Here is a 27,367-nt window from a genome sequence, read left to right as displayed (position 1 = left end):
AGTGATATGAGGTTATAACTCTAACCTATAAACTATTGTGGCTGTATAATTAACTGTAGTTTTTAGATGTATTATGTTAAATTATATCTGATTACATTTTTGTTCAATTATTTTATTTAAATTAGAATTTTGTTGTATGTCAAAGCCAAACTGAATAAACTATACGCATAGTTTATCCAATAAAACACTGAACTAACGTCATCTAAATGTATGACGTCAAAATGACGTAATGTTGCCGCATCTACTTTGACTTTTATTTTATTTTAGCTTTTCAACTTTCCAAATTCCAACATAAATAAAAAATTGAAGCGAAAATAATGTTATCAATTATAATTTATTTTAGCATTATAGTACATCTAATGCAGATGCAGTTAAATAGAGTTCCAATAGTTTCTATGTTGGGGTTGTTTATTATTTTTCACATATTGTTTTTCCTTTATTTTTGTGTTCTGAGTTTTATTCTAAGGTATACAGCTGATGCTCTTTTTAAATATAATATCAACTTTGTCTGATAATCATCTGTTTTGCATTAAATCATGCCTAGATATGTTTTATTTCAACTAGTATTAAATTCACACTATTCAACTATTCGAACTAGTATTAAAATATTAGTAATAATAATAAATTGATTCATTATAAAGAGAAAAAACCTAATACCTACACACAGTTTGGATTTAGTAACAAGTATTCAACAAGTGATCAGGTGCATGGAATGACAGGTGTAATTAAAAAGCCTATGAAGATAAAAATATATTTTTAGCTATAGTCTTAGATGTAACACAAGCTTTCAATAAGGCATGGCTTGATGGCTTTGTCCATAAGCTACAGACAAGGTTACCGAAACTACAAACTGAAATATTAAAATATTACATTACAGCAATATTTTTAATCAAGAGACAAGTCAGTTTAAAGTCAAACAAGAGGAAACCTAATCTACAATAAAAGAAGCTGTAGCATGTGTACCACAAGGAAATATTGAGGTCAATTCTTACCTATTGTATACATGTTATGTGCCACAAATTATAATATCACGATGGCTACATTTGCTGATGATTATAACAAACAAGGGTCTCAGATTGATTTTTGATGCGAAACTTCGCAGTAAGAAACATACCATGATTTCCAAGAGAGGTGAAAAAGAAAAGGAAAGAACTGGAGTCCAAATATAGAAAAATGTATTGGTTAATTGTAAGAAAATCACAATTATCAGTACACCATAATAAATTGTTATTATACAAGCAAGTATCGAAACTTATATGGACATACGGAATGTAAATATGGAGACATTCCGCGAAAATTAATGTAAATACTATACAAGTTTTCCAGAATAAAATCCTGAGAGGTATTGTAAGTGAGAATGAAATAATTGAAACGATCAATTAGAAAAGGACGGTCAGTTCGATTTTGCAGTTGCATTCCGGCGTCACTCGTCTCGCGACCACCATCCCCCGGTGCCGTCTTATTCGCCCTCTGTCGAAAATTGCGATTACACCGTCGCAGCAGGCTGAGACCGAGAGCGCCGTGCACCTGCCAGTCTGCTCCGCACTCGTTCACCGGACGCCGTCAAGGAGGCCGTGGCCGATCGCGCCTACTAGTGAATTACGACGACCAAGATAAATCGCCAGTGCGTTCACGGATCATCGCATCGCCACTGGCACACGCACCGTGTGACACTTACCGATTTATTTACGTAGAAAAAGAGTGAACCTGTACGACGTTATCTAACCTGGTGTTATTTTTGATCGTGGTGCATCTTTTTTGTTGTGTTATTGTTTATTTTTTTCCATTGGGATTTTATGTTGGGTCTTCCATAGGATGGTCGACGATACCAACCCTTAGAGAATTGGGGATACCCCACCGGGATCGCTTCGTAGTTCGCGTCAAGGTAAGGATATATTCAATAAATGCTATTTTCGACTGTATAACCTCAACGTAGCGATCTAGCTCAAAGGGCGATATATAGGTCAATAAATGGACGAGCTCGTAGAATATAAACAAGTCGTCGTTTCTATCTACTAGGCAGATTTTTTGTGCTTTAAATATTTGGCATTTTAAATGTTTTATTTATCGTGTTCGATCGTATCTGGTTCCTTTGCTACGTTGAGGATACTAATTAATGTGATTAGGGATAATGTTCCGGGTAATATTTGTTATTTATGTTTAACATTTGGCACTAGATATATTATCAGTGTCTTTAATTAACAGAAACAAACTAGATCTTATATTGTTCTCTAGATTTACTCACATATTTTGATCGTATGTATTAAATTCATTTAATATAGCAAAGGATTTTTCTTTTTTCTAACAATTTTAAATCAATAAGACGATACTAAGTACAACGTATTTGTTTTTGGCTTTTTAAGTTGGAAAAATTAATTGTAAAAAAAATGTTACTTCTTGCAATTAATGAACTAAATTAGTATCAATATTTTTAATTAACAGTGAAATATATTTTAGCTTTTATGGTATCTGGAAGGAAGTATAAATTGCGAAAAAATATTAATGTTTATTTTCCTTTATTTAATTATCATAAAATGTCAAATTAGTTAACAAGGAAATAAAATTAGATTCCCCATTTCCCAATAAGATTGAAGAATTTTATAAAGAACATTAATATTTAGGAAGAAATATTTCTTTATTAGCCATATCTACAGTAATGTTCTTTTGATTTATTAAAAGACATAAAAATATTTTTTTGTAAAAACACAGGTGTATTTATGCTGTAAGAAAAATAGTGAAAATTATTTAATTAATTTCATTAAATTGGAATGTTATATAGTAGAAAGTTGTTTAACACTAAAAAAGGATTATTATTTCCTACTATATTTTTTTTAAATTAAAAAACAGAAACTGGATATACTGTTAATATATTTGATTAATGTTTAACTGTTTTTTTTTCTGGTTTAATGTGATGTGAAGGACATTTTGGGTAATATACATAGACATATTGGTTAATGATATATTTGTATGAGTCCTGTATCAAAATGTATATTAAATCCAATTAAAACAGCAAATTATTTTAAAAAATGTAGGCTAAATAGTACTCTAAATATTTCCTGAGACACTACATTTTTTGTATGAACATTTGACCCAAGACACAGTTTAATTTTATTTAATCAACAGAAACGGGATTGAATGACATAATATTTTTAACAAGCATAACAGGACATATTTGTTTATTTATATTTCTGTATACCATCGTGTTAGACAAAAAGCAAAACACATTAGAACCAAAATAAAACAACTATACTACCGACTAACCAGGTTAGTCGGAAGATACTCTCAACTTGATTTAAAATGAAAGAGGTTGATTTATAAGACAATTATAAAGCCAATTTGGACCTATGGAGTGCAAATATGGGGTTGCCCTAAAAACTAAAATCAACTAGTCATCCAACGCTGTCAAAACAAGGTTCTTCGATTGATTACCAATGCTTATCGCTACGTAACCAACGAAGAACTGAACGATTTTTTTTTTGCATTCAAAATGCACATATTTTAAAGTTATTGGATTCTAAAACTAGGTTAAAATGATTAAATGATTTTCTGAAAGTTTATAACTTTTCATCCATACAAAACAATTAATGTCAGTAATGTTAAAATATTGTCAAAGTATTTTAAAGAAATTAATTGACTTAATATATTGTTAATCTAGTTCATAATTATACCGGATGATGAATTATAAAATATTCTTGGAACTGTTACTTGCCAGTTACATTGTAGGACATTTCGGACATGTTTATTAAATCGTTTTAATTTTATTTTAATACACCTGTAGTTTATGTAATGCAGTGGAGGTCTTATTCGTAAATAAATTTGTGAGTAGAACATGCCTAATCTAACCATTATCTCCAGCAATATATAAACATTTTCTTGTACGTGATACCTTGTATGATATTAAGTTGCGGTGAGTCTTTTATTGCATTTTTACATCGTATTAAAGAGCGCGCTGTAAAATAACAAATACCCTATAGAATGCGTTATTTATGGTCATGTCTCCTGTAATGATTCAAGTTATAACGAATCACAGTTTATGTGTAAAATTTGTAATTAAACTAGGAACTTCCGCGGCAAGTTTTATCAATTTTCTTAATTTTGTTTTTGTTTATTGTGCTAATTATGGAAATGTGTGAGACATCAAAATAATGTGTATGCAGTAATTATAAATTAATTGAAGTAAAAGCTCTTGCAGCATATGTATTACCGGTCATATTTATGACGAAATTTTTAACATTCATTGATCATTTTGTTAAAATTTAAAAAAGAACGTTACTTGATGCTTTTTGAATTTAAAATTTTGAGGTCTTTGCAGCAACTGACAATACTTTAAATTACTAACAATTACAGAAATTAACTATTTCCTCGTAATCATAGATACAAATTGTTTGAAATGGTCTAATTTGGAGGTATTGTGTATTTTAAGATACCTTCAATGAATCAGAGTTAATTTTTAATTTACAAATTAATTAATTACTGTTGTTATGTTGTATCAATATACAAGCAAGATTATTGGGGTTAAAATTCATCAATATGTATATCCCAAATTAAAATTAAATTAGACTATTTAAGCTAACGTTAAGTTCGTATGGTTTGGTTCCCTTAAATCTTCTGATTTCTTGCGTGTTGTCCAGTAGCTATTGTTATTGTTTCCACGTTGCTGAGATTTAGCAACCTTATTTCATATTTTAAGGCATGTTTTCTTATTTCATATTTTTCGCATATGCATTTGATTTCGAAGTCATCGTGCAGTTCTTCGTTGGTTACGTAGCGATAAGTATTGGTAATTAACCGTAGAAATTTGTTTTAGGTGCGTCAGATAACTAGTTGGTTTGATATTTTAGTACAAGTCTTTATTTGTATCCCATGAGATCAATCAATTAATCAATCAAAATATACCAGTCTGTTTAATCTTAGATTAAGTTCGGAGTATCTTTCGACTAACCACTACCGTTTTTTGATTTTTACCTTACAACTCAATGTATTTTATTAAGGTATTCTTTGCTAATTTTTATTGATCCACATATTCATTCTGGCATATTTACTTTGTATACTAAAAATTGCTAAATTCCAAAATTTGCTAAAGCAAAGTTACGATTAATAAAATGATAATAAAACATATCTTGCATAACAAAAATTTCCCCTACTGATTAACAATCATTGAGTCCAAAGTCAAAACCAATTCAATATTAATTGGATTGAGAATTGATGTAAATAGAAAAATACTTTTTTAGTTATATTTTTAGAGTTGTTGGGCAAATATCCTCATGGCTTTTCCAACATATATTCATCTTTTTTTTCAATTTTTCACAGTCATTGATACAGCCAAAAACGATTCAAATAACTCAACAAAAGGAAATCAAGTGGTGTTAAATCAGATGATTTAGACGTCATCGTCGCTTAAAATGATTTTGCGTGATAGAACAGCATCTGTATTTTAAAGTTTAATGATAATTTATTCAAAAAACTGTTTTCCTGTGCATAACCATTATGCTTTACACGAAAATCTCGTGTAAACTTTAGGACATCCTTTATAGACGACATTTGATACTATATATATTTCGTAAAATATAATTAATAGCTCAAACTGGAAATAGAGCATGAGCGTTAGGTCATCTTTATTTTATTCAATGTATAGACCAATTCGTTTCTCAGAAATTATGCATCTTAATAGATATATGTTATATGTTATGATAAAACACAATCTAATTTATTGTGTCTTAATATTTCTTAATACAGAAAGATTAATACCAATAAATTTTATACTGGTCAGGGTATACTAGAAAAAAAAACAAATAAATAGTTTCACTCACTAACATTGCGTTAATGTAAACGTAAAATTCGTACATTCTTAATGTTTATTAACGAACTACACTTGCTTTAAATTCGTTCACATTAACGAGCTTTTACTGTATTTATGGCTTTAACAATGGCTTCATTATATAGCACTATGGAGTATTTATATCAATTAATTAAAATCATGCACCATTTTTAACCAACTTCAAAAAGGGAGAAGGTTCTCTGTTCGGCTGTATATATTTTTTTAATGTATGTTCGCTGATTTCTCCGTCGATTATGGACTGATTTTCAAAATTATTTTTTATTCGAAAGACATGGTAGGCAACTGTTTCTATGGTGTAATAGTTAGAATGTTAAGCTCACACGCGGAGGTCGCGGGTTCGATTCCCAACAGAGCAGCAACTTAAAAAATAAGAAGAAGACAAGAAGTAGAAGAAAAATTGTTAATATATTTAATTTTTATTCAAGTTCCATTTCAATTTCAGCGAATTATATCATGGCGTAATAAAAATAAATTTATATAGTTTTATTATATATTCAGCAACAAACACGAATACAATTGTATTTTGCATGTACAATAAAGATCGTGTCTATATGCCATTGGTGTAAAGTGGTAAACATTTGCGTCCATTTGTTACCGTTGCTTATGAATCTTTTTACAGTTTTAATCCCAAGAATCTTTATAGTCGACCAGCGCTCCAAATCGACAATACCAAGATTGGAATATGGGTCAATAAAATAGACGGAGTTTTTTTTTAGAGAATCACATAACAACGGGACCGTGACAAAAAATAAACGATTTATACAACGGTGTTATTTCGGCATTTGCATGTTTTATTTACGTTTCATTAGTGGTAGAATGTTAATTGTTATTGTTTGGTTGCGAAATTGCCGTTTCCAAAATATTCTTCATTGATGCCGTATCGTTTTTTTCACCGGTAATTTATTGGAATTTAATTTGTGTGCTCCGTAATCTTAACTCGAAATTCGTCATGGATGATTGACGCATTTTAAGAAGGAAAATGTACGGGGTATTGTTGGGAGTTATTTAGTGTTTATTTTCCATTAAAAGGTTTACCTAATATTTAATTATTTTTGTAGTTATATTATAATGTCTGTGGCTCCTGTAGATATTTCGTGTTCTTATAAATTATCTTCGATTTTTTCTTTATATCTAGTTGCAGTATTTTTATGGTAGGTTTAGACCTAATAAACTTATCTTATTTGCTATGCCATTTAGTAAAATACGAGAATACTTTGATAAGTGTGTGATCTTTTAATGAAAGTTTTATTTCTCAACATAATAAATATATTTAGTCTAACCTTTTCCCATTTTATTAACACCCAGCCATTTATTCAGGTTCAGAAACATGACATAATCGCAGAGGGTTATGTATGGAGAATATGCAGAATGTGTCAGACGTGTGGAAGAAGTTAGCGCAGTTTATGTTTTTTGTAATAGAGGCTACACATGCATAATTTTGATGGAAAAACAAGGCTTTCTTTACCAAACGCTGTCGTTTTTACTTCAAATTAATTTCAAATTGTCTAAAAGTTCTGAGTAGTCATTGATCGTTTACCCTTTTCAAGATAATCGATATGTATGACACATCTATGTGTATTCCAAAAATTGTCGAGAAAAATTCTTTGACATAGTGTTTAGATTGTTCCTTGGTTCCTCGAGTTTTGTGATCCTCTCTGCTGCCAATGGATATCACACACAAACTAAATGATATGACTTCTTCCAAACCATACAGTATTCTACTAATAGATAGCAGTTGAGGGCAGTAGTGATGCCTGAAAACGAACGACATTTTATTTTAACCTAGCTTAGCCATGACTAGAAACTTGCAAATTTAAGGTCTTTTAACAACTAAACCCACTGACTCGGGAGTCCATCCCATCTTAGAAGATGTTCTGTTTTACCTAGCCTGATTATTAGAAATCATTGCTCTCCATCACCTTGTAGCTTTTGTGTTTAACAGTATCTATCTTGCGAGCTTAATAAAAACTGGAATGATTATTCCTTGTCGGATTTCATAATCTGATTTGTAGATAATTAAATAAAAATATCCATAGTTTAGCTGTATTCAGTCTTTTTATTGGATATGAGTTGGAAAAATCATAACTTGAAGATTCTTGTTATTTTTATGATGATTTGGTTTACAATGTCCATCTGCTGACTTGGTTGACGCACTGGTCAATACTACAGGATGGTCCTCTTTCTGTTGCGATAGTCGCGGGTTCAAATCCTGTCGTAAATGTATGTATACATCTGAAGACCAAGATGAAGATTATATTCTTTATACGCTCCAGGCAGTCAATGACAGTGTTCAGCAGTATTTGTTTATTATTTTTATCCATCATTTTCCAGAGTTGAGTGACATGGGTCTAGTTTGAGAATTTATTACCTATTATATTTTATTGCATTAAGTAATTTTTTCTTTTTTTAATTGAATTAATCTGAATAAATGACCAAACCCTATTTTTAAATATTTTTTAAATGTTGCTAAGTAGCCGGTCTAGTCTGTAGCGACCTTAAGTAAATAAAAATATTTTAGTAAATATTATGACATGTTAATTAAAACATTATTTATCGTTCCTTAAATATCCTTTCTATAAATATTTCTCCACCTGATCGATAATTTCGAATATTTCTCATTTGGATACCAGCCGTTTCAAGGCTGCTTCGTCGAATTATTTTTGATATGCGATCTAGCCGGAGTTGGTTTTTGTTTTATTTTCCTTTCAGTTATTTACATTTTCATTTGGCACGATTTTCCCCCCCGGTCCCGTGTGTTGTATAGATCGTTTCAAATTATTGCGCGATCTAAAGGACTTCGCTATTAATTCTTTACGCCTAGTTGTTGTTACGTTCACAAATCGGTGCCTCGAGAGCTCTAAGCGAAGAATAGTGAGAAATAGTTGTTGCAGTGTTCTTGTAATGTAGAGGAAACGCAATAAATAACACGTAATATATATATGTATAATCATAATAGGGATGCCGAAAAAATACCGGTATTGACCGACATTGTTTTGAATTTTTTAAGTTTATAAACCATTTAATTATTTTAAATAATCAGTTTATTTTGGTACTTAATTGTAAACCACTACCTACTTACTTAAGCCCCTACTTCAAAATCGTATCAGTAATGTTTCACGGTTGGAGACTTGGTTCATTAATAAAATATTTACTGTTAATTCTCTTGGGACCCAAGCATGTTTTTTTCTCCCAGTTATGTAAATGGTTCAAAATTGTTTAAAAAGGATCGATCTTTACTCCCATAAAATGTCACCAGACGAAATTGTTTGATCTTGTTTACCTCGATATATTTTAGAATTTAATTTAGCTAATTTTCTGGAATGAAAATAAGTAAGCCAATTCTGACTCTAGTGACACCAGTATTCATTTAAGCATTTATTACTATTTGTCACACAATTTTGCATTTTTTCACACATTTTTCATGTTTTGGAAGTTAAATAAAGTCAAAAATTAGGCGGGATTGGAATTAAGTTATTTAGAATTTCCATTTTTAAATCTCAATAACTTTTGATTGAGTAAACCAATGACTTATATATCTAGAATGTTTCCCGAACTGTTACCTTTGAAATGCTCTAAAGTATGGCTTCATTAAACAGGGCATATGCGACTTTAAAATCATACTATAGGAGAAACCAAAAGTACTTTTTCTATAATTCACTAGTCGATGCCGGTTAATCTACAATTTGTTTTTATAATAACTTATAAACTAGTTATACATCTAGGAGAAACCATTGGCCTTAGTCTCGGCTTAGAGTATATAGTGATAATATTCACGAATTAATTAACACTGTTGTTTTTTTATTTATATAAACTTCACTGCACTACAAGATCAAATGGTCTGATATTTTTGAGTCAGTCTTCCTTTAGTGTTATCCGAGGGTTGTAATAATTTACTATTAACATAAGAGTAGAGTCTTTACTCATGATTATTTGCAATTATGTTGATTTCCTGAGTAGTAGTCAATATCTGAAGGTCTTGGTGTAAATGACGACCCCTATAGTATCTGGGGATGTCTATGATACTTTTTAGGACTTTATGTTTATTTTGTGTGAACATTTTGTGTTTTATGTGTAGTCCTTTTCGCGGATTGGAACTGGATTCCATATATCCATATCGATTTTGAGAATTTACTTATACAACACCAATTTATTATATAAGGATAATTAACATTTTGCCAATTAACTAATAAACGTATATTACTGAAACGATGTTTTTGAATAAATTCTATCATAATATGCTTTTATATTTTATTGGTATAACTAGCTTGATCCAGTTTCTCTCTCCGTGTATATTTAGACCCAGTTACATTCGTAAATTTGTGTTTTACACGAAACAACATCAATGGAAATTGATTTAATTAGCAGCAATTTGCATAATTATAAGACGGAGCAATATGGGTATGAAAATTAAAAGCATAAGTATGTCACCGGCACCTGAATAGTAAACCTGTCGTTAGAAAATATTGCATCTGTGTCGGCTTTTATTCTTAGTCGGTTATAGATATTTATTTTGTGCGCAAATTTAATTAAGAATATCTGAACTATAGCGTGACAGCTTTTTGTTAGTGTTAATTAATAGATACATTCTCGTTAATTGATCTATATATTGTGGATGTTTGTTTTTTGGTTGAATGAACAATTTCAATTAATATTAAATGAAAACTCGATCAACAATGAAAATCAAAAGATATTATGTGGTAGTGACAATAACATGATGTAAATAAAAAATAATATAGACCATAATATCCCTTCGTGTTTCTCAGTAAGCACGGAACTAATGAATAAGTGCATAGATGATACAAAATAAGCTTATTCAGGTCCTTTATTAAGTATGACATACAGCGTTGCAGGTTAAATTAAAGAAACTAGAAAAGAAAAATCCCAAATAGACATTTTGCCATAAAACAAGACGTTGTTTTTTGTCTCCAATGATTCTTCAACTATCGCAGTATCATCAACAACATTTTTATTTATGGTTATATTTTAAATTCAATTACATGTCTAATGTAGGCAAAGAATTGGCTCCAAAAACTGCTTTAGTTTTTTAATTGTAGACTTGATCTTAGTTTCTTGTATAATTTGGCAGGCATGAGCTAATTGTAATGGCGATAATTTCTTTTAATGAAATTCATCTTAAATGCTTTTTAAATATTATTGAACTATTCAAACCTTTACACTTGCTCAGATGTTAAGTCCAAATTGAAATTTAACCCTTACAACATTTTTGTGGTAACGTTTGAAGTAATATGTTTAGCCACCCATATTGATATTGTTAACTTAGCAAGGGTACATTCACGTCGTTTCTGAAATAGACTGTGATATATAGTAGAAAAAACAAGATCACTTTTTACTTTATTTTTTTTAAATAAAAAATGTTCTGAATAATTAAAACCATTCTATTTACAATGTTCCTGTTCTGTATTGTATGTTCCTTGTAGCGTATTAAATAATGCCTAACATTTGATAACTTTAATTTTTAACACAAATCAAACAGTTTGAAGATAACATTTCAGTAACTTACTAAGTGTTATTAAAGTTATTTACTGTGCTCACATGAAGTAGCTAGATTTCAGAATTTTCTGTTAAATATATTACATTTTCGTTATCTTCAGAGATAAGTAACTATTTCCAAATCGAGCTTATGACATAGTCATTTATTATTCTGAACGTACTGTTCCCTATCATTTAACCTTATTTGTAACATTGTTGGTTATTTAGTATTGTCATCGGAATCAGGTTATCTTGATTATTGCCTCATTAGGATTAGAGCCATTTCAATAACATTAACGCCTTAAATAGTGTTTGTTGATATGTTGCTTTTATAAAAAGTAATATGAAATATTAATATAATATAATAAAGATAACACTTTTACTGGACGAAAATAAAACATATTATTGGTATTTACAATCAAATACACCTTAAATAATTCATTCTAAATATTTGTATTTATTACCTATATTATCAACCTTTATTGAATTTAATGAGTCATGTCTATCATATATTAAAAGGTGAATTAATAGTTTCCAAAATATTGTTCATTGTTTAGCCTTTAGCCTCGGGATACATTTCGATGGTAGGTTAAACTGGAACTATCAAGCTAGTCAAAAAACAGCAGATTAGACTCAAAGTCAAGCAACTGTACTGGTTAGTTGGAAACTACTCTCAACTTGATTTAAAATAAAAGAGGTTTATCGGTCAATCATAAAGCCTATTTGGAATTACAGGTTGCAAATATGGGGTTGCACTAAAACATCAAACCAACTAGTAATCCAACACACGCAAAACAAAGCTCTACGATTAATTAGCAATGCTATTGCTATGTAACCAATGAAGAACTGCACGATGATCTCAAAATCAAAAAGATATACGAAGTGGTGCAAGATTTCGCCTTAAAACGTGAAATAAGATTGCTAAATCACAGCAACGCGGCAGCAATACAGCTTCTGGACAACACGCAGGAAATCAGAAGATTGAACCGAATTAAACCACATGAACTTGTTTTGTATATAAGTGCATTCTTAACTTTAGTTTAAGTAGTTTAGTTTTATTGTACTTTGGGAAATACATACTGATGTATTAATCCCGTACTGGCTTTATTTATGTAAGGTAAGTATAACAGAATAGTAGTAATAAATTAATTTGTAAATTTAGATATCTACTGTAAGATATAATTAATAAAAAAATCCTTTGCCTTTAGCATACAGAAACAAATCTGCTAAATATTATAGATGGGGTGAGACCTTCTATTTCAATAGTTTTCTGTAACATTGCATGGATTTTGCATTATGTGGTCGTAAGGCATTAAGTTCTCAACTGTTAACAGAAACCAGTCTTCATTAAGTTGGACTGTGTAAATAATAGGTACAATCTTTCCTAGTTGTTCACGAATGGACCCATTTTTTGCTCTGAGCAGTGTGGGTATTGTCAGAAATAGATAAGGTAAGATGCAAGTAGCAGTAATGAAATACCTCGGAAAAGTGAAAGATGAGTAGGATGAGAAGTCTGAATCAGTGAAACAGAGGTACATAGAAAGTGGAGAAAATAGAAACCTGGGATGATTACATCAGAAATAGGAAAAACCAAAGAAAAGAAAATGGAAAAGAGAATAGAACGAAAAAATTCAGCGTGAGAAAGCTCATTCAAATATAATCAACAGCAATTAAATCTTTAAACCGTAAACCGTAAGACATAGCCCGAGGGTATTATTGTTTTACTCGGTACCGTTTGAGAAATATTGATTTTAGCTATCGTTTCTTGTCGATATATAATCAGTTATCGGGATTTCGATAATCCGCCTGTCCCAAAACGTTAACCTATGCGAATGGCTGGAGGTGTTAACCGTTTAATTATTACAGGATCGACAGGGTGGTGCTCTCCGGTATACGTGCTCGCGGGGAAATAGAAACCCTTTGTCCTTTTTCGCACAGGATAACGCCGTCGATATTTATGCATTGTGAAGCGCCGGGGCTCTAGGCTTTGAGGAGAATTATTCGGAAATCTCCGTTAATGCCGTTTGCACGATGGAAATTTATGGAAAGCGTTTTGCCGCTATGCAGAACCAAACAATCGATTTCGAATGAATGGAATGGACCATAATAAAACGAAATAGTTATATAAATATGCTAGGATCGGGTTTTCTTTAGGGAATTACAATAGATGGAGAATGTATTATGTTATATCGCGTCAAAAACGGGTTCTTAGCTCTGATGCTGTCGAATTATGAATCATTCAAAACATTATTTCCATTATCGTATTAAATTTTAACCTTTATTTTTAATTGAAATAAATAGATAGCTCAAGGCGCATTCACAGCACACTTCAGTATTGATGGCTGGGAGTTTCGATCAAGTAACCATTACATTTTCCGGAAGTTGATGTTGAGTTCATGGCGAGTTTGGCATCCAGGGTCATGCCAAGGTATTTTGCTGTGTTGTCATATGGAATTATATGGAATACTCCAGATATCAACTTTATCAAGAGAATATTGGAAATTCCAGGTTCGGCTCTCCACAGTATCTGCTACTGATAATATTGTTGTAACATCAGCAAAGGTAGTAGTTGTGCTATATAATATTTTGGGAAGATCACTGATATAAAGGACATAAAATACTGGTACCAACACACTTTCTTTAGGGTCAGAGTATGTTCCTTCATGTTTAACACGGAAATATCGATTAATCAAATAAGATTTTAATGTCAGTTAGAAATGCTTACGGATAAGTGACTTTTTGTTATATAGAAGGCCATCATGCCATACTCTGTCAAAAGCATGTGCAACATCAATGAAGATAGCAGAACCCACACCTTTATTTTTTAGAGATTTTTCAATTACATCTATAATTTGATGTACTTGGTCAATTGTTGCGTGGTTTGCAACAGGTTTTTTTTAGTCTCCACCATAAGGGTTAAACTGATACACATATCCTCCAGCTGAGGCTATACACCACAGTTTGAATTGAAACTTCAGATGCACAGATTTACTTTTCGTCAATTTTTATTTTCCAAACTTGTGTCCAATTATGTATGTTGTCACTTGCCTGTTGTCATTTTCGTGTGGCTTCTTCACTATTGTTTCCAACAGCTATAATCGCAGTATCATCAACAAATGTAGTTATCGTAATATTCTCCATTTGTGGTATATCACATGTGTAAAGTAGATAAAGTATTGGCCCCAGTACACTTCCTTGAGGTACACTTGCTTTAGCTTCCTTTATTGTAGAGTAAGCTTCTTCTTGTTTAACTCTAAACATTCTGGCTGTAGTGTACGATTTTAGTAGTTCGCTGTATTTTCTTCGTAACATTTTCTGTTATTTATGAATAAAGCCTTCATACCAAACCTTATCACCATTTTCAATAACATCTGTTATTCTATGGACCTGGTCAATTGTTGAATACTTGTTAATAAACCAAAACTGGTGTGTTGATATTAGATTTTTTCTCTCTATGATCGGTTTTATTCTATTCAACAAGAGTTTTTAAAAAAACTTAGATATTACTGGCAGCAGTGATATAGGTCTATAGGGTTTTATTTCGTTTGGTGACTTTCCAGGTATTGGAATCATTATAATTTCCGCCATCTTTCAAATGCCTGGGACATGTTTTAATCTAAATGCTGTATTAATCAAGTTGGTAAGTTTTCTAATTCCCTTTCTTCGTAGTTTTTGCTGTAATTATAATTTGCCGTTTTTTTGCTTCTATTATATGAATGCCTTTTAACATATGCATGATGTCTTTTGTATAATAAGTTAATTTTGATTGCATATTGTGAAGTTAAACTACTTGTTGCCTACACGCAAGATTGGGAAGAAATGGGCTAATAACAACGATTACAATAACAAAGATTTAAACATTTTACTTCTGTTACTCTTTAGACTACCCGTCGATTTTCTATCGCTGCTCGTTCGCGGACATGTAATGTCTCATTATCAATGTTCCTCTTTCCACGATAACATTAATTCCCGGCCTTTTTTCGATGCGTTTTATGATAAGAGCGGCGTGTAAAATCTCCTAGTCGTCGCGATCGTTTCCTTCCTGCGTCTGTTGTCGGCGTTTTACGAGAAATTTCCTCCATAACGAACCAACCGAAGTCGTAGACCATATGGCTGACACGTCGCCAAGAAAGTCATTTTTGCTTAACTATCGTTCGGCTACATGAACATTTTTATTTCTCTGGAGGCAAATCCATAAATACCCGGACTGAAACCTTTGACTTAGCTTTCTTTGTCTACGGGTTGAGCGTACGACGCGGCGTTCATAAAACTTTTGTTTTTTTTTCGAAAATATATCGTTATAAAGCGAATGGGTTAGTTTTTCACGCTCGGATGGCATAGAACAAAAATATTCCTTATTGATGACTCAGGTTCTATTTAAACTTCTTTAAGTGGTTAAGTTTGTGTTTATAATAGTTGAAATAGCTTATAACTGAGCTTTTTATGGAATTACATCAAATTTTGTAATCATAATGTTCTTAAAAGGAATAATCTTAGCTCTTTGTCACGTTTAAATATATTTAATGGTTCTCTTGAATTAGTAAATTCTCTCATCCAAATTTCAATAAATCATTTTGAACATATGATCACCTGGAGATGTTTTTCGGAATGGAATTTTGCGTGTTGGATACAGATGAAGCAGAAACTTGGCTTGATGACAAGTTTCCGGACATTACCCCAGGAAAATCAATCACTATACGTGGTGAAATTAGCACCGAAGACAGTGAACGCAGTGGACGCCCAAAAGAGGTCGTTACCGACGAAAACATTTAAAAATCCACAAAATTATTTTGAATGACCGTAAATTGAAATTGAATGAAATAGCAGATACTCTGTAGATATCAACTGAACCTGTACATCATATCATTCACAAATATTTGGGTATGGGAAAGCTCTGGGCAAAGTGGGTGCCGTGCGAGCTCACTTTTGACCAAAAACAACGACGAGTTGATGATTCAGAGCAGTGATTGAAGATGATCAAGCGTAATAAACCCGAGTTTTAGCGTCGATATCTGACAATGGATGAAACATGGCTCAATAATTTCACTCCGAAGTGCAATTGACAGTCATCCGAGTGGACTGCACACGATGATCTCGCTCCAAAGCGTGGGAAAACGCAACAGTCGGTTGGCAAGGTTATGGCGTCTGTATTTTGGGATGCGCATGGAATACTTTTCATTGATTACCTTGAAAGAGGAAGGTTCATTGACACCGACTATTACATAGCGTTATTGGATCGTTTGAAGGACGAAATCGCCGAAAACGGCCGCATTTGAAGAAAAAGAAAATGCTGCTTCACCAAGACAATGCACCGTGCCACAAGTCAGTGAAAACAATGGCAAAAATCCATGAATTGGGCGTGAAATTGCTTCCTCATCCACCGAATTCTCCAGATTTGGCCACCAGCGACTATTTCCTATTCTCAGGTCTCAAAAGAATGCTCGTTGGGAAGAAATTTTCGTCGAACGAAGAGGTGATCGCCGAAACTGAGGCCTATATTGAAGCAAAGTACAAATCGTACTACAAAAATGATATTGAAAAGTTGGAGAGTCGCTATAATCAGTGTATCACGCTTGAAGGTAATTACGTTGTATAAAAAAAAACTAATTTAGCCAAAAAAATGTGTTTTACTATGGTAGGCCGGGGACTTTTTAATTAACCTGTTATATAACGGAAATCATATAATAATACTTATTGCCAACGGACAGATTGTTGACGTTCTAAGAGATTAATAAAAAAAACACGAAGGAAAACATGTTGTGGCGTGATTGGAGTTTATCGTCAGCAAAAGTGGCAGTTGTTGTATAATGCTGTGGGGGGATCACTCATGTAAAGAAGATAGAGCACTGGCCTCAACGCACTTATAATTTTGAACTAACCTCAACTTTGAAATTTGTGATTTTATGAGACGAGATTTTAAAAGCGAAAGAAGAAGAAAGAAGGAATGATTAAGGATATGTGACTTTGTTTTATATAGTAGGCCGTTATGTCACATTCTCTCAAAAGCTTGTGCATTATCGAAAAAGATAAGAGAGATACCTTGATTTTTTAAATAATCCAATCTACTAAGAATGAATTTAATTTGAAACATTTTTGTATTATTATGTTCATCATTAAATACAGTATTAAATAAGTATTATTAAACTTTAAATATAATCTGTACTGTATATAGAGAAAGAAACCGTTTTGTGAATGTGGCTCGACAAAAAGCTATACTTGGCAAAGGCATCGCTCATTTATATAGTTACATTTCCAGTTTGGGAACACGTTCGTATGACCCTGCCAAAATTCCGGTACATGCATTCGGCGAAATTTACGACTCCCAAAGGTGGATAGCGACAAAAAAAGCTTGGCGAAACGTCGTAAACACCTGCCCTTTTTTCCCCGCTCAGACATCGCCGTACGCTGGGCGAATATATCGACGAAAACGTTCGATACGTTTAATTGCCAAAAGCACTTACATCATGACGTTAAACTTTGTAACTAGCCGAGACACATTTTAAAAACATCGGAAACGTCACCTAATTGACAAGTGCTATCTGGGTGTACGTATATGTTGGGTCTGCGAAGATGTTTGTTGAGTTTTTTTTGTCTAAAATTCAACTATATTCTCTGAGTGCGAGAATTAATTTATACAAACCAAATATATCGCTATTTTTTGTGGTGTAGATATAATGCCATCGGTGAAGAACATCGTGTTACACAAAGAGCAGACTCAAAATTAAAGAACTGTATAGATTAGTCGGAAGAAACTCCAAGCTTTACCTATGATCAAAGAGATTGGTCCATTAAAATGCCTATTTGGATTTATGAAGAAGGTTGAAGGGAATCATAAACCTCACGAACTTAAGTAGTCTAATTTCCTTTGGGAAGTACATATTGCTGTATTCGTCTTGCTTGTGTATTGATTCAAGTACAGCAGAGCAATACTTAATGTATTACTATTTTTATAATCTAACATTGTAGTAAGCATATTTAATGTAATATGTAAAACATGTTTCTAAAGAACTTCTGTGGTTTGTAGTTGAACGGAATCAAGTGGATCTCACTCAAGTATTGACAAATATCAGAAGAAATAATGGTTAGAGGGTGCTATGTCGATGCCATAATGTACATTACATCAAAACTTTTCAAACTTTTCACATTGCAACACGTCAAAACTTCCTGCTACTTTAAAACTGCTACCTGCTTATTTAAGACGCAAATCCTTCCTGCTACTTTTTCTTATTTTTTAAAAATCGTTAAACGTAATGTTTTTCGCGATCTACAAAGGAGCTGAGAATAAATTGTCTGGTCCACTGGAAGTGCACGTGGAGAATTATTACCTTTCCTATTCTTCGACGTCAATTCTGCCTCCCGTTGTGATTTGTAATCCTTCTCCACGAATTTTGACACTTCTGCTTTTGATGATACATGATGTAGAGGACTTCCTCAAGAATTAAACTTTTCAATAATTGGACTATTACCAGAACGATAGCGATGGAACCATTTTCGCGCAGTAGCGGATTTAAAATAAAAGTAGTTTTTAGCAATAAATGAACATGAATCTACTCTATATTTTATATCTGAATCAATCAGCTGAATGAATAACTGCTGGTAAAGACCATCTAAAGCAATCAAAAGAGAACATTCTACAAAAAAGACATCGAAAAGTTATAGAAGCTTGTCGATGAATAAGAAATGATTTTTTAGTTAGTCTTATTGAGTAATACATGGTTTGTCCTAATTTTATGAGGGTCCCAGCCGCGACCTTGACAAAAATGTACCCAATTTATGCTTACATAGGTTTATATGTAATATAATATAATTTATATGTAATATGTAACATATTAAAATAGGATAAAACATTGGTGGGGTATTATTTCATTCCATAGAAAAATTCGATTGCTTTTTACAGGTCCACAGAATATTCAAATATAAACGTAATTCTACTTCGTTTAAAGTGAAATTATTAATTGCATGTTAATAGTATTTTAATAAATTTTTTTTCCATTTCTTTTGTAAAGTTAGTTCGTGAAGGAATCTGTACATCTCTGTCTCGTTATACTGCCGTTGGAAAATATAAGCACATATAAAATTAACTGTACTAAGCAATTATCTCCGTCCTTTCCTCTCCCACAATTTATACAGGAATGGATTCGTACATCTTCGTTTGACATTACTAATGGAAAATAACAATCGAACTGTGCATTTGACTGAAAACAGTAATTACTATTTAGTATTACTATTACTTGCTAGTTTTTTGACTATCGATAGTCGATAGTTTTCAACGCTATTTTTAACCCAATCCTATACTAATATTACTACTAGTTTCCAAATAGTTTTTAAAGTATTTGTCATCATTATCTTTCTGTTTAACGAAACGATTGCTCATTGTTTAAAGTTATAAAAATGATATATTTTTCGTTTATGTATTACAAAAACTACACAAATAAATATAAGTTGGTTTAAATAATGAATTGAGTTCAATAAAACACTATTTATTATACAATTTACAGAAATGGGACAATGGAAGCTTGTAAAACGTTTTAACTGTTTAATAAAACTCCATCCATTCTATCGGAATCCTTGATATTGTACATGTAATAACAACGTTTAAATTCATGTTTTCGTTATGTGGTTTAAGGTTATAACTGGCCACAAGGTGTTGAATTGCATTTTAATTAAATTTTTTTTTGTCACAAGGAAATATCGTCATTCTAAATACATTTGTATCCTTATTAATAATCGACACATGTTAGGTCATCAATTCGAGACCGAACTTGAAACCTCAAGCTCTGAAACGGGTCAAGTTTATCGATACAATTGTTTTGAACTTCACGCATCTTTAAAGGGGCATCGATTGGTCTCAGTTTGGTAAACAAACATTCAAACGACAGTGTTAAGACATGCCATGAATTGATTAACTAACTGAAGTAATTTGTATTTTTTATAATATTTTTTATATAGTTTTAATAAGTTAAGGAAACGATTAAATGTCTAAAAACAGTGCCATTTTTTGATTAAAATTGATAATGCTTTGTCAACAATAATTATTGAATAATTGATATTTTCTGTTTCGTTTTAATTTGTTTGTGTTTGGTGATATTTGGGGCTGAATTATATTCGTATTTTATCTTCATTTACTTATTTACTTGTAAATATTGTAGAGTTTTTTTACTACACGTATTTTTTTCTTGGCAAATTTCATATTTTCTTTTAGTTTTTTTCATATGCTCTCAATTATTGTAAAAATATATGAGATGTAAAATTTGTAGTTTTCTTTTCACCAAGCCAAATTGTCAACAGAAAAAGTCCGTACTGATATGAAAACCCATGATTTTTTTCATAAAGGTAATGAAACGATTGCATTAATTTTCAATTGATTACGCATTTTATATAACCTATAATCTATCGAACTTAAGATAGTCTATAAATTATATCAAATTGAATAAAAATAATGTTTAAATGAAACAGTCTTGTTAGGTTTTCTTATTATTAAAATAAATTGTGATTCGTAGATGATTGATTCTTGAAGATTTCAATACATGAAAGACTAAATTATTAGAATTTTTTATAGGAGGTTATTACTAGACCATTACAAAAGCAAAACATTCATTCTTGTGTGGAATGCATGCTATATTTTTAGTCAGATTAAAAAATCTATTCAATAAGTTGATGAGATTCATTTGGTTCATTAGGTACGAATTAAAACTAATCATGTGCGAAAACTCACTTTCTTTTCTAACACTTTCTAGCATTGCATTCAAAAGGTCACGCAATTCTAGAATCTTCAATGGTAATAAATTATCTTGTATCTTCTTACGATGGTGGTCCTTTTATATGTCAATAAAAGACCCTTCTTTATATTCAAGTTGTGCCTTTTTGTCGTAATTTTCGTTAAGGTCCCTTGATATACTATCAGTGAAATTCGTTTTTATATTTAACTTGTGAAAAGGTTTTTATAGTATATTTTATAGCTTTCTTAAGGGATGAAAAGGTCGATTTTACATTCTCTAAATTGATGTTTTGGTGGTTAATTATCGCTTTTGTGTCATAGATCTGTGTAGAGTGTAAAGTTAATACAAAATCACTTTCATGCTGACCTCATATGAAAATTATAATTTTTACTTTTACTAAAAATATAATTTGATATTAACCAACTGCTTGGTCCTCAGATTTATTGTTGTAACTTTTTAATATTTGTATTTTCGATTTCTTGATATTAATCGATTTACTTTTACTAGTAAGTGTATGTTTACAATATCTGTTTTAACTTTCCATAAATTTGAATTAATTTACATTTAGAAAACAACTAATATTGTTATTATTCTATCGGTGCCTTTTGTTGTTGATTTAATGAGATAATTACCAATTTATAATATGTTTTTAATGTATGAAAGCTGTTTTTTCTTAAATATTGATATTTGATGTTAAACAAACATTTTTTTTCTAAAGGTTTTCTTTTTTTAATATTCCTTATGGAATTCTAATGGAGGTTACGAAGAGATGTCTCAGTTTCAGGATTTCAGGAAGAAGTAATAATCGGGAAGAGGAATGTCTGATAAAAACGACAGCTGGTCGTATTTCCTTTTTTTGCGTGTCTCCACGAATTTTGTAATATATTTTCGAGCGTGGTCATGCGAGATTAGTTCTCACAGTTAGATTTATTCAAAAATACTAGTTAAAATCGATAGCAATTAAGTTTGGAATTCAAATTACTTGTCTCTTTTTCAAGTCGCATGATTTTTTTTGTTATTTTCTTACACCAGTCAGGAATTGATGAACTCTGATGAGTTATTATTTCATAAATGTCGGTATAACTTTTCCTTGAATTTAACAGGATATGTGAAACCACACGTGGTGTTTTGTTCATTTTAATTTAATATACTGAGAGTTAAGAAAAATAAAGTGCTTAAAGTTTGGCAAAATGATATAACTAATATAGTTCATGAATAAGCCCCTCAGAATTAATTCACGCTCCTGTTATATATTATTAAATTATACTCAATACTCAGATATGGTTTTGTAATATTTGCGACGTCATTGATTGGCAATGAATCACTCTTGGCCGAATGTATTTTTAAATCTTACCAGTCATTGTTGGCGTGATTGACATGTTTGCAGTTTTTTTCCATTCTAAAACGCCTTTTTGGTTCGACGACGCAAGGCATTTTTAGCTATATTTTATAGACGAATGACAGTGCACCTTACCCATGCGGAATACTACCTGTGTTCAATACAATAAATTTACGGATCCGAATTCAAATCTCGATTCTGCCTTTTCACTCTCTCACGGTTATGCCAAACTCTTCTAGACGTTTCGTAGGAAATGACGTCCGAAAAATAAATTTACGCGCTTCGAGTATTCGGACAGGTAGCGTCCGTTTTGAAAAGGATCTGGTTTTTGACGCGTTCTTTTATTTCATTTCTGTTCGGTTAGGAATGAAGAACCGCCGGCTAAATGGAATATCCGAAAGGAAATGGGGTTGTAATTGACGGACAGGGTTGGCATAAGATCTGGTTAAGTTTTTTGGTGAGGAATTTTCTAGATTTCTTGCGAAATTGGGTTTTGTCATTTTATGATAACGGCTATGATTCAATTTTAAAGGTTTTTTTTTCCAAAATGCAGGTTTTATTGTCAACACGACTTATTACCGTTAATGCAATTATATATTTTCGACTTATTTTGTGGCGTTGTAACTTTTAACAATGAATTTTGAAAACAGTTTATTGGTTTTTACTGATATATCGCAAAATTAGTACCGTAGTTGGTTATATTAACAAAACCAAGGGTAGTATTTGTAAGAACATATCGTGTACCTAATATTTACTTATTTTAAAGCATGATATTGTTAGTTTTAAACATTAGTAGTAGTGTTTTAGTAGCAATTGTGCGTTTTAGATTTAAATATATTTATCAGATCTATAAATTAATTTTAAAGGATTACATAGGGTACAGTTATAACAAACTTTATGTTCACTTTTCAGCATGTGTTATTTCATTTTGTGAAGAATTTCTGTGTTTTACTTTTTTACTTCCATTGGAACAAAAAGGTGGCTGAAGATCATTAAATGCTATGCGAAGCTTATGATAACCATGCTCCATCGTTTTCAACATGTGAATGCTGCTTTCGATGTTTTGAAAGTGGTGATTTTGACACCGAAGATAAACTGAATGGCGTTGGACAGGAAAACAAATTTGAAGGCATTACTTGAAGGCATCTATGGAAATCGCTATGGAATACTATTGATGTCATTCGCTATTGCTAGTCAGTGTTTGCTTACACCTTGAAATACCATCTTTTTGATGGGTTTTCAACACCACACCGGAGAATATTCTATAGTCTTGTTTTGGGACTTATTTTAGACTAAATTAGAGATACCAGAAAAATGCTGCTTGGATATACACTATGATATTGGTAACAGAGTAGTAATAATGAAAAAGAGCAATATCTGATGAATTTAAATTCCTGGTTCAGTGTTTCCATATAGGTTTTCCTGGATTTTCAAATATATAAAAAGAGAGTTATGTTATTGGAACATTAGTTTGCTGTATTTCTATTTATCTAGCGCTAATTTTTCTAATATTCGGTTTAAATACATCAATTACCATAAATGTCGTCTTGGTTTTGTTTGGTTTAATTGGTCTTAACTATATTTTTCGCTTATCTACCAATTTTAAAACTTCGAAACCAATACTCATACATTTCTGTTAATAAATCATAAATGTTCATTATCAATTACCAAATGTACTCGGCAATGATCAAAATCTAATGTCTAAAACTCTAATGATTGAGCTTTAAGATTTATAAGAATAAATTAAATGTTTGTTTGTCTTATATGTATTTTTAAACCGTTAATTTTATTGTTCATTGAGTTGATAATGAAACTTTTGTGGGTTGTCTCTGTACGGCCTTGTAATTTACTGGCTCAAACCTACTTTTATAAGTAAGAATTATCTTATATTTTAGCTTATATTTTGCAATTTGAAAATATAAACAATTTAAAAAAAATTGTAAAATTTTTGTTGTACAACTTTATTGCTATATTGCTTTTTGTTGTACAATGCTTTGTTGTTTGAATAGTATATTTTATGTTTTTGTCTGCGTATCTGACCTATACTAATTTATGTCAGCTTCGCTGTATATTTGGATACAATGTCACCACAATATTGGTGTAGTTGTGATCGAAATAAATGAGAGACTAAACATTATTTAGAATGTATGAATCAAATTGAAATGGCTAATAACAAAATAAACGAGTTTAAGGAAAGGCTTTGTGTAAATAATTTTATCGATTCAGAAACTGAAGAAAAAGGTCAAAAAGCTTCCAAGAAGGAGTTAAAGACGCTGTTATGTTTTAAGTCTTATGGTGACACTTATACACATATATGCATTACATATACACACATTATATGACACACATGTATAAATTAGTAAGGACAGATGGATTCTCCTAGATATATACTTAGTTTTCCACTTATTGGTGTAACAATATTGGATACAACCAGTATTTAATGAAGTAGTAGTTACAGAATTCCCGAAAATTAAATATACAGTCTCAGTATTAATAAGAATCTAAACCAAAACTGTCGTTCATAAAGGTAACATAAAGATTATTCTTTAGGGATGGTATATGTAAATGCTGAGTCACATTTTCACGAACTCCATGCCAAGAAAATACCTGAAAAAAGGGTGCGATAGACATCTACATTCATCAGCAAACATAGAAACATCCTCCTACACGCCAGTTACGGACCACACACCGCTAGGATGACCCTCTTCATATTGAATTCATAAGCCACACCTGTTATATTTTCTAGACCCTGTTTTCACCCGAATTATATGGGTGTCCGGATTAAACGAAAGGATCCGCGATTTTAATGTGCATGTAAAATTTGAACAAAATAGATTTGTACGAACGATTGTATTCTAATAATCTTTTCGTAACTGTCCAGCTCACGTACAGTTATAGTTTTCATAGTTCTTCTTTGATTAAAAACACGTTGCTGTTTAATAAAACTCTAGTGGGATTCAGTCTGAATGAGATTAATCTAATTCGGTCTCATAATAAACATCTAAAGTATGTAAGAAATTACTGTTAGGCATTCGTTTGTATGCGTTTTTTAGATTGTAAGTTGAATATACGGAATTATAATTAAATTAACGTTATAGGCGTAATACTTATAGTTTATAATATATTATTTTTATGCATTTTTTAAAGAATATTTGGCCTTAATTAAAATTATTTTAAAAAATGTTTCAAATCAGTACCGTCTTTGATCTTTTGATTATTGCCTTGTCTTGAAGATTTGAAGGAATTAGATTTAAGAGGCCAAAGTTATGGGTCGATAGTTCTTGCTTTTTTTCATGACACTTTCATCAAAAATGTAATTCAGTAATCACTCCACAACAACTAATTTAGCGTCATTGTCTGATTGTGGCTATTTTTTAGGGTTTTATTTTGAATCAATCGAAGAGGTTAAAGTTAAATTTGAAGAAGACTTTAAAACTATACTAAGAATTTTATCGAATAATTGCTTTGCGAACAGGTAAAACATTGGCATATACAAGTTTTGTGCAAGGACAGGAAGGAAATTTTGAAACACAAGCAGTTTTATTTCAAAAAAGTCCTTTAAAATTCATTTAAAGACTTAATATATTGTACTGATTTTCTTCCTTTGGACACACTGTGTATTCAACTTATAACATGAATTAAGATTAAGAATTGAAATATTAATAATGTTAATTAGTATTGCTTATATAGCAATGAAATGTTATGTATTGTATTGTTTATGTGTTTCCGCTATTATTGATCGGCTATAATAATTGATAAATTCAACATTAATTAACGATATCAATCACAATATATCAATTTGATTGTTGCAAACGTATTTTTTAATTGCGGTTTTCTGAACTGATGGATGCCCAACGATCGCGTCGGCGTTATCTATTCAGGCATCGGCGGTTTTTAAGCAAGCATCCCATCCCATAACGACAACAGTTGACCCCAAAGGCTTGTTTAACAAAATAATCAGTCAATGACTTACCGGCGTCATTCCAGCATCAAGCTGCCTCCGAGCTACGAGACCCATTAGTCATTTGGTCGACGGATAAATACGTAGGCTTTTTTTGGCGGTCGTTCCGTTCTTCTTTTTGTTCCTCCTCGTCTTCTTCTTCTTCTCCGTGTTCTTGTTCTTCACCTTTCCGGTTGTGTCCGAAATATTCGGGGGGGTTATGGGTCGGTGACCGGTAAAAGCACAGGTTATAGCCCTTTTTCGCCAAGGTCAACGTGACCCTTTTTTTTGTAAAATAACCGTCAAGAGATTCTTAACAGCACGATGGTATATTTGTTGTAACTGTGTATTTTAACATATGGAGCAATCTAAAGTATTGCCTTGGGTTTTGAATGATTTACTTCACTAATTAATTTATTTTATATTTATGTTAGTTATATTGGGTTTTAATACTTTTGTGGTGAAATTTTGACATTTTCAGATCAAAATCACAATTTTGTCAATCACATTTTTTACTTTTTCTATTATTCTCTTGGCGTTCCACAATCTGCTCAGTTGGTAATAAGTATTTTATGGGATTTTTGGCATACAATGACATGTAGAAGTTCGCTTGGATAAGTGATGTTTTGTACAATCTTATAAATAGTATTATACTTAATTTAATTACTATTCTATGTTATTCTAAGAACTATTCTGGGTCTATTATTTAGGTCGGATGGTAGTAAACGTTTTAACCTACATATTTCACTAAGATCGCGCACATTGAAATGTTTGGTGAGTGCATTCAGGTGCATCGACACTCTTTGGATCACAATCGTTGTGGTTATTGGCATAATATGACACGTCAACAATGGCACATAGCTTAGTTTGAAATTTATGAAGGATGGCTATGTTGGATTTGTTAGTAGTATCCCACAGTTTGATACAGTCCATATGGACCTAAGAATTAACTTATAGAGTAATACCATATTATCCAAAGGAAATTTAGATTTACGTCAGTAAGTTAGTACGTATGTTATTACGCCAATATATCTGGTTCA

The 27,367-nt window shown here is 31.6% G+C and overlaps 1 protein-coding gene across 2 annotated transcripts in view; it reads left to right on the top strand.

The window, feature by feature from the left end:
* The first annotated feature begins 1,532 nt into the window (after nt 1–1,532).
* LOC143198622 (uncharacterized) overlaps nt 1,533–27,367 on the top strand; it is a 178,913-nt gene continuing 153,078 nt past the window's right edge. For both annotated transcript variants that reach the window (XM_076407963.1, XM_076407960.1), the window contains exon 1: nt 1,533–1,885. The gene's annotated coding sequence lies outside the window, so the exon portion shown is untranslated. The remainder of the gene's footprint in view (nt 1,886–27,367) is intronic.

The sequence above is a fragment of the Rhynchophorus ferrugineus genome, unplaced genomic scaffold, assembly GCF_030347505.1.
Source record: "Rhynchophorus ferrugineus isolate W39M unplaced genomic scaffold, kcgeb_rfMv2 rfM6, whole genome shotgun sequence".
NCBI classification, from domain to species: domain Eukaryota; kingdom Metazoa; phylum Arthropoda; class Insecta; order Coleoptera; family Curculionidae; genus Rhynchophorus; species Rhynchophorus ferrugineus.
Note: the sequence above shows the minus strand (reverse complement) of the source record. Positions and strands in the feature narration are given on the sequence as shown.